Here is a 14,832-nt window from a genome sequence, read left to right as displayed (position 1 = left end):
CCCCGCCCCCGGCGCGGGGAGATTGCGTCACGCCTGGGACTGAGAGCGACGCCTAGGAGTACCCCGGAGGGGAGGGGGTGCCCCCCAACGCTTGGTCCCCAGCGCGTCGTCCCCAGCGCCCTCTCCGGTGAGAAAACGAACTCCTTCTCCTGGGCCTGAGTCACGTGAATCCAGGGCTGGGCCAGAGCTCCCACACCTTGACCCCACAATGACCCCTTCATCTTTCTACTCCCGTAAATTCTAGGAGCTCCCAAGCAGAACCCTGGGTCTTAGCCATCGGCGACCCTCATTTCCTGCATTTCCCAGGCCTGATTTGTGAAGACTCCTCTGGGGAACCCTAGGGAACCTGGAGGCGACGTGGGCCCGGGAGAGTAAGGAGATTCCTCTGGAGATTCAGGGGACAGATGGGGGTTCTTTAAGAGTTGAGAAATGGCTCTGAAGGGGATGAGAATGGACGGGACCCCAGGATCTAGGGGAAGGGGAAGCAAGTAATGGGAGACTTGAAAGACTGTAAGGAATGAGAGGAAGAGGTTTAGTACAGTGGAAAGCAGCTTAGTTTAGTGGGAAGAGGACTTTACTACTGGATGAAATATTAGGTCACCATTGGTTGAAGATTAACCAGTCAACTCTATAGTAACATGAACTTCTGATTAACTTAACTGAAAAAAATGAACAGTTAAATTTGTGCTTTGATTACAACTGTGTAAAATACACTAGTTCTGCACACAGACAAAACTAACTAAACAGAAAAATAAGTTTAGGGCGGGCCCCATGGCTCAGGTGGTTGGAGCGCCCTAACGCTAACGTTGCCGGTTCAATTCCCACATGGGCCCGTGAGCTGTGCCCACTAGAGCTAAGACTGAACATCAGCTATTTCTGGAGCTGAGCTGCCCTGAGCTGCTGAGTGATACCTGGGCTACTGTGTGCCACCATGAGTGGCCATGGACTGCTGTGTGCTGCCATGAGCTGCCATGCGCTGCCGTGGGCTACCGTGTGGCCAGCGTGAGTGGCGGCAGCCAGCATGAGTGGCCCGCAGCCATCGTGAGTGGCTGGCAGCTGCCGAAAGCTGCCGTGAGCTGCTGTGAGTGGCCAATCAATGACTGGCGAAGGACTGCCTCAGCCGGGGTGAGCGCAAGGCTCATAACACCAGCATGGGCCAGGGAGCTGTGTCCTACAGAAATAGACTGAGAAACAATGGCTTGAACTGGAGGGAGGAGGGTGGCTGCAGAGGCAGGGGAGTTTAACTATTGGAGAGATTGAATTCTGAGTGGATTTTTTTTCCATTTCAGTTTCTGCAAATTCTGTTCAATAAATAATAATTACTTTTTGTTTGATTTTAAAAGTACTGGCCCTGGTCCCTATGCTGTAGCTATCTGGCCTTTGTAAAGTCATTTTACTACTTTAGATTTGGGTTTTCACTTCTGCAAAATGAGGAGCTTGAACTAAATGAAAGTGTGGGGGTAAAATGTAGATAGAAGAGCGCTCTAAACATTTTAAGTGAAAAAATAAGCAAATATGTACAGTGCAGTATGTATTTCATGTTAAAAGACATATAATATTATAGTTGCATATACAGAGGGTGCCAAAAAAATGTATACACATTTTAAGACAGGAAAAAAACTTAAAATTGTAATAATATACACCGATTAAAAAAGATGAATACAAGTTTGACTTCTGCAATTACCGGAGGTGCTCAAAGTGGTTACAATCAGCATCCAGACACTTCTGATTACGTGAATTACTGCTTGAGCAAATTTGACGAAAGTGTCCACTTGTATACTTTTTTTTGGCACCCCTGGTATTGATGTATCTGTACAGAAAAGGAACGGAAAGGTATGTAACAACTAGTTAACATTGGTTATCTTGGGAGTGGAAAGTGGAATTGGGTGATCGCCAAGAGGAACAAAAGGGATTTATTTTACTGTTTGGATTTTTTTATGAGAATATTACCTTAGAGATATTAAAATGAGTAAGTAAGTAAGATATTAAAATACAAATAAAGTATATGACCTCTAAGATTATTTCGAGGGAATCCTTAGGCCTCAATCTTGATATTTTTTCACCTGAATGGGCACAAAGGATCATCAAAATTATTGAACTACACACACACACACACACACACACACACACACACACACTTCTTCCACCAGTGGATAAAACATAGTGAAGCTACTGATCTGTAGCCATCTAAATCAGGCTTTGCTTCATGAATATTAATATTATTCATGACAGAGAATTTTTCTTTCTGTTTGGCCAACAAGGAAGTCCTGTGGTGATTCTGTTTTAGTGCTTAACTGGCATTCTGGTTTCTAGTTCTTTGCTTAGCTCACTAAATTGGTATTAAAACTGCAAAAAAAGAAAGAGATCCTTGGACCATCTAGATGTATTCAAGGATAGCTAATTTCCCCAGATCAAGATATGCACTCAGGGAACTGCTCTTTGGACAAAGAACAGACAAAGGTAGATGCAAGCAAAACCTCTTTTTGACTACCTGCATTATTACGCAATGCAAAGGTGTGTCTGAAAAACACAGGTGATTTCCTGGTTTGATGCTGCAGTCCCCAAAGGGCGGATCATATCTCTGCTGTATACCCTGTTTTAGAAATCTTTACTCCAAACAATCCCGATTTCTTTGGTCATAGTACATATTGATAGTATGAAGCGCCATAGTGTCAGTTTGACAGAAATGGTAGTAATAAGTAAGCTAATGTAGCTTTTAGATTTAACACAGTAAAATAACCAAAAGTTACCTTATTTCCCTAAATATCTATATTCTCTGTTATCTGGATAATTATTTATTTATATTAAGTGAACCTGGCATCTAAAACACTGTAACTGACTCAATAAATAATTGTTGAATGAAATTTCACAAAGATATCCCACAGTAGGAGACTTTCCTTGTTAATTCTTTTGCTGCCACATCCTCATTTCTACTTATCTAGTTAACCTATTTGCTATCTGTTTTCAATCTCATATGAAAGTCCTTCATTTTATTTCACTGAGTTGGTTTTTTTTTCCACAGAGTTTAAAGAACTGATGAAGTGAAAGGAGATTTTTAAAGGTATCTGGGACATTCGGACACTGAAGAGTTAAACTTCAATCTGTTTTGTCCACCTCTTCTCTTTCCCTGGATTCCTATTGAATTCCTTTGATGTGAGTAGATAGAATTTGTGTGATGGGAGAGCTTGAGCTACTCTGTTGGTAGAAAAACAACAAAACCCCACCGTGCTGGTTATTCTTCTCCCTCAGCAGGCAGGAGTTTCACACCATCTCTCTGGGTCTCCTAGTTCCTCCTTTGGTAATTTTTTTCTAGATTTGTAGTACAGGCAGAGGAAGCTCAGACAACTATCCCAATTCTTTCAGACATTAAGGAATCAAACTTGAACTTGTAACTTGGCAAACGATGTGTGTCATAACAATAGGAGGAGGTGGCATTTTTCATACTGTCACATCTTCCTGCTTGTTTGCTTCAGCATGTAAAGGTGCGATTTTAGGAAAGGAATTTCATCTTTGAATACCAGTGATTGAAAACAAAAACTAACTTCGAGTAACATAGAAATTACCGAAATACTTACTGGATTTTGCTTCCCCTAAAAACATGTTGATGTTTGGTATTAGATTATTTTTCAAAAGCTTTTCTAGAGGTCCCAGTGTCGAAATGTGTAACTTTTAAGCTCGTGTTTTATCTTCTCTGAACAATTCTATGTCCTCGTTTCTACAGGCTTTTAATGTTATGTGATCTCTACCAATGGGGATTTCCCTTTCAAATTCATTAATATTTTATTTAGAAGGAAGTCTTATAATGTCTCCATAAGTGACTAATATGTCCTTAGGGGAGGGGAATCTCCCTCTGTTGTCTGCTTCCTCTGGCATTTGCCAAAGAGTTTCATGTTTGTCAGAAACTTCCTGCAGAACTCTCAAAAGTTTCAGTAAAAACACTGATGACTGGAATAAACTGGAGGAAACCTAACCCTTACTTGAATTGCAAGAGTCATATCTGGGTTCACAGAGAAGCCAGTGCATCCAGGCCATTAGTGAGCAGTCAGGAATTTATTACATGGGGCTTGTTGAATGAATAAAGTGGATGCTGAAAAACTGGAGCCCTCATGACACTGATAACTTTCTCTTTCTCTGGGAAACTTGCTCATCAGGCGATTTATGAGTGTTGTACCTTCTGGTGACATTATGTTCAGCTCTGTTTGCAAAGCTGATCACCTTTGCCTTCCAGTCAATTTGCAACTGGTTGTCAATCACCTAAAACTCTTGGAAAGAAGTAAAAGTGAGTAATAACTCCAGGCAGCCCAGATCACTGAGCAATCTACACCCCTACTGCTGCCCACCCCTACCCTCCTCACCCACCCAGTGACTTATCTCCTAAGACCTTACTTACCAGCTTTGGAATTTAAAATAATGTTTCTGACTGGTGGGAACGTGGGAATGATTATTACAGTGATCAAATCATTAAAAAATTTCCAAAGACGGTTATGTATCTTGACTGTATCAATATCAATATCTTGGTTTTGCAAGATGTTACCATTGGGGAAAACTGAGTAAAAGTATACTTTGGATCTCTCTGTATTCTCACAAATTGAATGTGACTACAATGACCTCAAAATAAAAAGTTTAATTTTAAAAAGTTCCCAAAGGTTTAAAATGTAAAAGAATGGTCGGATTACTGGACTTCTCTCTCCACCAAGGCAGAGCATTTTATCTAGTCAAGCTTTTTCACATGTGCAGTAACTATTAAGTTTTAGCTCCCATGCAAATTTTTCTGGACGGGCTTCCTTACCCTTTTTCAAACACACCAAAAAAAAAAAAAAGCCATTTCTTCTATCAGGTCACAGCTCAAGTAGTACTAAACTCATGAGTAGAGGTAGTAGCTGACATGTTTTCTTTAAGTCCAACTTATTTTCTGTTGCCTTTTGCTCTTTCCTCTTTGCAGTGGATCACATGAGTGAATAGCTCCTGATAAACTGCAAAACTGATGATCTCTGATTATGAGGATGGTTCAGGTGAAATAAGTATTGCACATAACAGTTTTCTGAGTGCTCCGTAAATAGCACTACTTACTATTGAATTTTACTATAATCTGTTGATAGAGGGAAAGCTGTTAGTCAAACTTCTAAACTGATTTTTGGGCATTGTTTAGCCAAATCTTGCAGAGGGTGTTTGGGCATTACTTAGATAGTAGGGGCCTAAGAGAAAACCCAAAATAAATCAAATTTAGGCAAAGCCAATGGTACCCATTTTGTTACCATAAACAATGGGGATGACATTGATGGTGTACACAGAACTTGTGAATTTTAAACTGCATGTCCACATATTCTTTTATTTGATCCTGATAATCCATGATCCATATTATTATCCAGAAATATTTTATCCTCTTCTTACAAATGAAGAAATTTAAATATGGAGTGCCTGAGTGATTCAACCCGTTACTCCTAATCATGTGATCGTGGGAAGCCATTTAACTTCGCAGTTTCAAGTTTCTCAGCTGTAAAATGCAAATATTAAGGTTTGTAATAACATATAAATCTCACATAGGTGGTATGGGGCTCATACCAAACTATATATGAAAACATTTTCTAAAATACAAATCACAATATGCATGCTCCTCTTTTAAATAACTAATCCTTTTACTACAAAAATAATAAATGTTCACTATGGACCATTTGAGAAATAAAGTTAAGCTGAAAGAATAAAATAAAGATCACCTATACAAGCACCCCACAGAGCAGTGGTTTTCAACCAGTAGCAGGAGTCAGAATCTGAAGGGGGTGTTCAAACATAGATTCCTGGGCTCTACTTCCAGAGTTTCCAATTCAGTATTTCTGGGGTGGGCCCAAGAATCTTCATTTCTAACAAGTTCCCAGATGAAGCTGGTGTTGCTGATCTGGCTGAGTAGTTGTTTCAGGCCAGGGGACATTCTCATCATTCAGGACATCCATTCTAATTGGACAGTGCCTTGCTGTACTTGTTATTGAGTATGTTGACTATCACCTCTGACATAATTCAAATATTTACCATAAAATCAGAATTCGTGTTTCAAAATATTTCTTTTTATGCTTATTTTCTTCCTCTTATTCTCCTTGGTTTGAGGTTCCTTCACCCCAGGATAGGGCTGTCTTATGACAAAGAGGGCCCCTCCTTGTTACTAAATTATATATCTTTTAAAAATCACACATCTTAAATAACACTGATTAGAAGCATAAAAACCAGTAATTCAGAGGTGAAAGACCACCTAAATTCTTTTTGTTTCTTATTTTGTAGGTATGTGTGTGACCAACTCTATTATGTTCTTTATTTTGCAGTGAATGTGTAAATTAAATGTGAACACTCTGCCCCAGGTTCTAGTGGAACAGTACCTGATAGAAATTGCTAAGAACTGTAACGTGCCATATAAGTCCACGGCAACCATTATGGTGAGTACTTTCAAGAAGGGAGAAGTGACTTAAAGTTCAGATTTTTATTGTGCACCAAAATATTTTTTTTTCTTAGGAGGGTGGCTTTCATAGTAGTTCTGACAGGAGTGTAAAGCAGGTGAAATTTGTACGTTTTTTCCTGTCCACATTTCCTGACAGAGCTTGACTTCTGGTAACTGTCAGATGACCCTTCAAGGCTGTTCACAATAAAATAAAAAACAAAGATGAAGGTACCTAAAGTGTTAAACCCAGAAATTTGCAAAACAATTTTAGTTCTGAAGATCTCAACTTTGTCCTGGGGATATTTTTGCATTTTAATAAAGAGATCGTGGAATAAAGGCTACAAGATCCAAAGTCACAGAGCACAATCATTTAGTCTTAATTAAAAGTATGAGTGCTGTAGTGAAATGACCTATATTCACATCCTAGCTCCACCATTTATTAACCATGAGACCTCCAGCAAGTGACTTACCCTCTCAAAGACTCAGTTCTCAGGACTGTAAGAAGGGAGATAATAGAAGTTAATGGTTATTAACAAATCTCATAAGTTTGTTGAGATGATTAAATGAGCTAATACATATAAAGGACTTAAATGCAATGCCTGGCACATCGCAAATGTAATCAAATTTTGCTTTTTATCATCATCATTATTATCACAGAGGGTGGATTAGGCTTCCAAAAGGTGGTCGTGGCCTGTTTTAGGGCAGAGGGATTTCTCCCTAATGCATCTCAAATCATTTCACATGGGGAGCAACTTGTTTTAGCAATTGATAAAGTTGTCTCTGCTGACTTCTTTATAAAAGACGGCCTGGTACTCCGGTGCCAAGCTTGTGCTTAGAGCAGGCATGAAGCCAGAAGAGGAGTCTGTTCCATCCTCTGTGTTCCCACTGTGCTGCCTTCCAATTGCTGGGGCCGCATGTACCATGTTGGATTGGGGTCTTTTCTGATGCTTTGCTCCTGGTGGTTTCCTGATAGGGACTCTTACTCATTTCTACCCTTTCAAAGAGTTATATGGTTCACTGAAAAATGATACATTGTAAAAAATGTAGACAATACAGAAAGGGACTGTGAAGAAGTAAAAGCCACATGAAATGCCACTAGAGATGTGTCCAAGGGGTCAGCCTTGGACTTCTTTTCTTTCTTCCCTACATGCTAGGTGATTTCATTCAACATCATGGTTCTTAATACCATGTTTATGGTGAGGTCTAGCTAAGGCCTCTAGGCTGATGTGAACTCCAGGCAGATATGTCCATCTACCTTCTTGAAATCTTCACTTGGATATTTCAGAGGCATCTCAAACTCAGTATGTCTAAAAGTGCTCTTACCCTTTCCAAGAACCTACTCATCAACGTACAGTTAATGGCAATTCTATGCTAGGGCAAAAATCTTGATATAAAAAAAAATCTTGATATTCCTTGACTCTTCCCTTTCTGTCAACCCCTAGCCCCCAACCAATCTTTAGCAAATCCTAGTTACTCTGTCTACTAAATATGTCCAGAATCCTGCCACTTCTCATCATCTCCCCTGACAGTACCCTGGTCTAACCTGCAATAATCTCTTCCCCGGATGATTGCAAAAGCCTCTTAACTGGTTTTCCTGCTTCTACTTGTCTTACCCATTAATTGATATTCAATATAGCCATCATAAATCTGGTTAGTACCTAAGTCAGATCATGTCACTCCTCTGCTTTGAAATCCCTCCAATGGCTTTTTATGTCACTTAAAATAATAGGCGATAGCTTTTGTATGAAAACTACACCCACTCTCACCTCTTCTCTCTAGCCTCAATCCCTTCACTCTCCACTTTGTTTACTCTGCTCAGCCATGCTGGCCTCTGGCCTCCTTGCACTTCTTCAAACACACATAGCTGATTCCCACCCCAGGACCTTTGTACTTCCTGTACTCTGTGTTCTCTAGCTATCTGCCTGGTCCCTCCCTCACTTCCTTCAAGACTGTATTTAAGTGTTCTCTTCAATAAGGCCCTTACTGCCTACCTTCTCTAAAATGTCAACTTCTTCCCTCTTCTCTGCTTTATGTATTTTTCTCTATTGCTCTTATCTCTATCTAATACACATTTTGTGATCTTTTTTGTTATCTGCCTCTCCCACTGGAATATCATCAGCTCCATGAGGACAGGGACTTTCGTCTGTTTTGTTAACTGTGACGTTCCCAGTACTGTGCCTGATTTATATTAAGTAGTCAATAGAGTTTGTTAAATGAATGAATAAATCCAGAGTACCAGGTTTGATGACCTTTCTTTTTTTTGTTTGTTTGGTTTTTTTTGTTGTTGTTTTTTTGATGACCTTTCTTGTAGATATTGCTATGCATATTTATGTCTAGCTTTTAGTCATTGGTGTACCACAGTGTCTGACATCATTGGCACTCCTAACACAGGCACTGAAAGAGAGAGAGAGAGAAGAAGCACGTGGGCCAGAAAAGGTTGCTTTTCATCATCATTGACTTACACTAGACTCTAAGCCTCATGAGGGCAAGAACCATGTCTCTTTGCTCACCGTTTCTTCCCCAGTGCTTCCAAGAGTACTTGGCATGTAGTAGGTATGCAATAAACAAATGTGAAATAAATTGAGAACCCAATGTGATTCTTACCCTCTTGCCTTAGGTTGAAGCCCCAGCAGACTGGGTCAGTGTTGAATTTACCAACGATGTCAAGAAAGGTGCCCTTGGCAATAGCGGTGGAACTGTAGCAGGATGTGGTGATTCACTTGGGGCATCTGCCAATGTCTGCATCAGAGTCCTTACCTGTGCCATCCCCAGTTCCTTGTTTCTCATTCCTTCTTCGTGAAAGACAGGTCAGTATAGAAACTGAATCTGAAATAGGAATACCAAGTGCAACTAGAATGTATTTCTAAAGGAGCCTTTGGAATGGTAAAATGATCTTTGTGAAGTTTCTTAAGGCCAGAGGAAATATTTGTAATCATTAAGCTTTTATTTGATGTGTTTTTATGCTGAATTCATGAGAAAAGAGGACTATAGTCTTTTATCAACCTCTTGACAATGCCGCGCTACAGACTTCGAAGAACATTTGTATGAGCTGGACAAATTTGAAAGTCTTTAATGTACAGTGATTTAGACTCCTGTTTCAGGTTAGATATACTCAATTTATATGTAATGAAAACAGTTTGCTTTCGTGCTGAAAATAGTATAAAAATCTCATAACTGTGTATGTCCATAAATCTGAAGAAGTCAAATGAGTGAAACCTAAAGAGACATAGACATTAATTTTCTTTACTCTTTGCTCCTTCAGTATGAAGTAAAGAGAAATTGTTTTATTCTTTTCACCTTGTTAGGCATTTCTGACCCCATGAAGCTCTTTTTTTTTAAAGATTTTTATATTTCAGATGTAATTTAATTCTGATTTTCCTTGTTGAAATTATTTGTCCGAATAGCACCTTATGTATTGCTCACCTTCTACTTTTGGGATGGAAGTCCTCTGATTTAAAAATTAAACAAAGAAAACTTTATGGAAAATTTAAACATATGCAAAATTAGAATAATGTAATGAACTTCCATGTACCCATCACTCATTTTCGACAGTTGTCAACATTCTGCTGCTCTTATTTCATCCAGCTATTTCTTCCTAACACTTATTTTGAGAGAGAAGGAATTTAAAGCAAATCTCAGACATTATATAATTTCACCTTTAAATACTTCAATATGTATCTTTAACACATACCCGTTGTTTTTACAATATAAAATAATGTCATTGTGATGCCCAACACAATGAAAACAATTCCTTAATATCATATAATATTTTATATTAAATTTGTTTATCTCAGAAATGCATTTTTACAGTTATTTTGGGGATATCAAGTTTCACATATTGTATTTGGATGATATGTCTCTTAAATCTTTTAATTTCTAACACTTCCTTCTTTCTGCCTCTTCTTTTTGTCTTGCCATTTATTTGGTGGAAAAAGATTTCATTACACTGAATCATCTTTCACAAGTAGCATCTCCAGGTTCAAAGATAAAAGATTCCCCAATTCTTGTATGAGGCCACAGGTGACAAAAGAAGCAAAACCCAGTCCCTCCTAAAGCTGATTTCCAGAAGGCATAAAAAGAACTTCACCTCAAACAAGAAGGAAGCTTGACTGATAAAGTTAACTTAATTTTAAGAAATATATTTATTGAAGGCTTACTGTAAACAAAATCTGTCTTGGGAAACTCAGACCAGTTGCTTCCCAGTGATATATATTTTTTTTTTTTCCCAGAATGACTCCTATGAGAAGAATTATTTGTTTCCTACACTGATTCCTAGTAAGTATAGGAAATACTGGTGTTAGTTGAAATTGCTTCATATTTGTTGAAGGGCTTTTAATTGTTATAAGACTATTCACCCCTCCATTGGTGAGAGAAGTTATAAGTGATTTACCAAGAGTATAACGTGTTCCTTTATGGTAACTCACAGTTATCAAAGTGAATGTGGATCTCAAAGAGATCTTTAACACAGAAAAAGTTTTAAAACCACAGGTAGTCATCCTGTCACCTGTTTTGAAAAATTGTGGTGTTTTTTTTTTTTTTTTTTTTAAGTCCAGATTGCCCTTGAAGGAGATTGCCAACAAAATGTAAGCAAGCACTACCATCATTTACATGTTGGGGGAATTTTCTAGTTTTTTCAGCCATATGATATGCTGTTCTCTCAAAAGCAATAAGAGCCTACTGTCTTTGAGGCTGGGATTTCATTCTGGAGGACACATTGTTGTCACTTTTAATTACATTTACTGAAATGAACAGGACCAGAATTCAACCCCCAAACTTCTCCAAAGCCAGAATCAAGAGCCAAGACTGGTTTTGGTGACTTTATGCTGCCTGATTTGCCTGATGTAGAACCTCAAGCAAGCCTATCTAGTAACTATTATGATTCCGAGGAAGTCGATTTTGAAGATTTTAACTGGAGACTTGAAATGCTGAAGAAACCCACATAATTCCTTAGTCCTGGATTGAGTACCTGGGAATTAGGACTCCTGGGCACAAATTTTAATATGGCCACCGATGTGTGCATCTGAAGTTTTCTCATTTATTAATATAATTCCTTCTCTCTCTTAAATTCTATGGTTCTCTAATAATGTGTGTGTGTGTGTGTATACATATATAATCGTACAATTATTCTTGTTCCTTAAAATTCTGTACTTCTTATATGAAGATTCCTCACCTACAGAATTTTATTAATTGTAGTCAATAAACTTTTGTTTTCTCCTGGATTCTTATTTCTCACATAATTATCACTTTTTCCAGGGAAGCAGAATGGTGTGTATTAAAATCTCATCTCTGTGCTTAGTAGCTATAAGACTTTTGGCAAATGGTACCTCCTATCAGATGTGCATAAGAGAGCTAAGGAACTAGAGGGAAGAAAATGAGTATCTTAAGGAATGGGCAAATACTAAGAGTGATTGAGAGAAGTGGTGTCAGGAAATCAGTGGACTCCTGCATGCCTTGGTTCAAATTTAGACTCTACCACTAGCCAGCTGTTAGCCTCCTTTATCTCACCTGTAAAATGGGGACAATAATGAAGATTAAAAGAAATAATGTCTATAAAGCTCTTAAACACTTAGTAGGTGCTCAATAAATATGTTTCCTTTCTGGTTTCTATTATTTGCCAAGTTTCAGTGGACTCAATATTAGTGATTCTTTGAGACTGGATAAAGGAGAGGCTAAGAAAACAAGATGGCCAAATTAATTATTTTTTGTTTGTTTGTTTCTTGTGTAACTGGCATTTTTGTCTGTTTGTTTGTTTTTTCTTTTTAAGAAACTCTATTTTTTAGAGCAGTTTTAGGTTCACAGAAAAATGTCAAATTAATTTTAAATGCAATTATTAGTTATGCAAAATCTTTATTTCAGAATCCTATTTTATGTGTCCAGGAACATTTACATGGCTCCTTTTGCATGTGAAAAAGTGAAATCTGTACGTCAATTTCTCTCTTTCAAAAAATCAGTTTGGTTTTGAGAGTTTTATTCCAGGATATCCCCCTCCTTATCAAAGAACAAACTTATTCAAAGAACATGGAATTAGAGGGAGGATCTTCCAATCCAAGGCCAGGGACTGATCTGCACAGCAAGTTGGCTGCCTCTCCTCAGGAGTAAGGCACCGCACCCTGGCACCGGTTGGAGTTCTAGATCATCTTCTGGCATGTGTGAGGAACTTGGCGGGGAAGGAGATTGCTGTTCCCCGAACTGGGTACCAGGAACTGGGTGCCCTAGTTACCGTGGATGTCCCAACACTTCTTGGACTTCCCAGGCTCATTTAAAAGCAACTTGCAGGACTGACTGATTTTAAAGAAACAAGGATGGGACTGTGCACCTAAAGGAGAACGAAACCAATTTATTGTGGATCCTTCTTGGCATATAATGGTGTCCATATTAAAGCAATAAAATGACTTGAGTGGGAAACAATGAGTCAGAAGCTCTGCTTTGTTTCTGGATAGTGCACCTTCTCCAGTGGCGTTGGTTTTGTCTTCCCTAAATGACAGCATGGCACCATTTCCTCAGTTAGTGTTTGACTTGGTTGCAGTCTCATACCTGGTGAGATTTTTCACTCAAAAAGCTCCAACATAATACAGAATCATTTACAAACCAAGTGTAACTACTCTACAAAAAAGAAAATATAACCTAAATATGACATAAAGCATCTCAGGTGGTACTTCAGGCTGCCTCTTTAAAAAAAATCTCTAAAGCAAAGAGGGAACTTGGCCAAGCCTCATATCCTCTTTGGTTTTTACTTTGAAGGAACATAGAGTAGATTTCCCCATGTTCTTGGTAGGAGGTCAAAGAGTGTATGGAGTTGGCTGTTAGAATTTTAAGTTTTACATCAGGATTTTGTCATAACTGAAGGATTAATTCCTAAACCCTCTTCTCAGGCCAGGATAAATGGTGATTAGGGACCATGCTTAAAAGAAATGTGAAAATGCTTTTTGCAAAAGCATTACATAAATGACAGAGGGACTAATTTCTCCCTGACTTTCAGGCTTATTTATAGATTCCAGTCACTGAAATGGTAACAAAACAGGCCAGTGGAACTGCCTCTTTGACTCACGACACTGCATTTCCTATAGGGTTGCGTCCCCTCTTCATTCTCCTTTCTCTACTGAGATCTCTGGCACATGGAGAGCAGGAAGAGTTCCCTGTGGAAGATGCTGACCATATTTCCACAGAGAGGGCTTTCCCCATCTGCTGTAAAGGTCATATGGCTTCAGCTGATGATACTGAGTCATTTAAGAACCCCTCTGCATCTAAGTCCAAGAGAGATGGTTCCCTGCGCCCCCCATTCCTCCCCCACCTCCCTCCTCAGGACCACAGAGTCCAACTGCATGCCATGTCTTCCAAAAGCCCTCTTTCACTGCTGTAGCTCCTAGTGATCTCTCACTTTTCTGCTTTTTTTGGGAACTCAGACGTATCTGCTGAGTAATAATATCAATGATTTTTTTGGATTTGGGGATTTTTTAAAAATCTAGTTTTCCTCAATGAGATTATAATTATCTGGAAAGTATGGATAGTCCCTTTTGAAGTGCCTGTTATAGCTTCTGTACACCCAGAACAGCGTGATGTAGTTGAAAGAGTCAGGCAGCACGTTTGGTGAATGATTACTATATGCGCCAAAAGATATATTCAAAGTTGAAAGGTTTAGATTGGAGTCTGGTCTTTGCTGTACGTAGGTGTGACACATCATTTCATTTCTCTGAACTTCTGTTTTCTCATCTCTAAAATTGGGATAATAAAATGTATCCTAAAAAGAGATAATATTTGTTGAGCCCTTACTATATGTCAGCTGCTGTCCTAATACTAATACTTTAAGTGTATCAGCTCATTTAATTAACACACCAGCCTTAAGATGCCAATGCTGCTATTAACTCCATTTTACACATGGGGACACTGAGGTTCAGAAATGCTCAGAAATGTTAAGTAACTTGCTGAAGCTCACACAATAAAGAGAGGAAAAGCAGTTTTAAACCCAGGCAATTTAATACCAGAAACCAACACTTTTAACTATTCTATAATGCCTGTATGCTTTACAAGCTCATGGTGGGTGAGAAGCAAATGAATCAATGCATATGAATACACTTTTGTAAATTGTAAAACACAATGCACTACTGTTACTTGTAGTGGGCAATCAATAAATGCTTTAGTTGAATTGTCAGGTGGCACAAAAAAGTTTCATACTTATATTCTCATGATGCTTGATACTTTTCAAAGTGCTTTCACACATTTGATCTCTCTGCATAATAAGCTGCTTTGAATCCATTTTGGAATAAGGCTAGTCATAAATAAATACTGGCCAGCTGAGGAAATAGGCCCCAAGATGGTAAATACTTTGCTCAGGGCACAAAGTGAGTTAAACTCAGCCAGGATGGGCATCCGAGTGGTCTCACTCCTGGCCAAAAACTGAACTTTTGTTT

At 38.7% G+C, this 14,832-nt stretch overlaps 1 long non-coding RNA gene across 4 annotated transcripts; it reads left to right on the top strand.

Moving 5' to 3' along the window:
* Positions 1–3: 3 nt before the first annotated feature.
* On the top strand, positions 4–12,835 carry LOC109461240 (uncharacterized). 4 transcript variants are annotated; one of them, XR_002139666.3, is made up of 6 exons: positions 8–127; positions 3,023–3,153; positions 6,312–6,422; positions 9,042–9,231; positions 10,654–10,699; positions 10,973–12,835. It is a non-coding gene; the product is annotated as an uncharacterized LOC109461240 (long non-coding RNA). The 4 variants fall into 4 exon arrangements; XR_012490136.2 differs by having other exon boundaries at positions 4–127; positions 9,042–10,699; positions 10,978–12,835; XR_002139661.3 differs by having other exon boundaries at positions 10,360–12,835.
* Positions 12,836–14,832: the final 1,997 nt, after the last annotated feature.

The sequence above is a fragment of the Rhinolophus sinicus genome, chromosome 8 (genome assembly GCF_057876585.1).
Source record: "Rhinolophus sinicus isolate RSI-liver-muscle chromosome 8, RSI-T2T, whole genome shotgun sequence".
In the NCBI taxonomy this organism is placed as follows: Eukaryota; Metazoa; Chordata; class Mammalia; order Chiroptera; family Rhinolophidae; genus Rhinolophus; species Rhinolophus sinicus.
The sequence above is the reverse complement of the archived record's forward strand: the minus strand, read 5'-3'. Positions and strand labels throughout refer to the sequence as shown.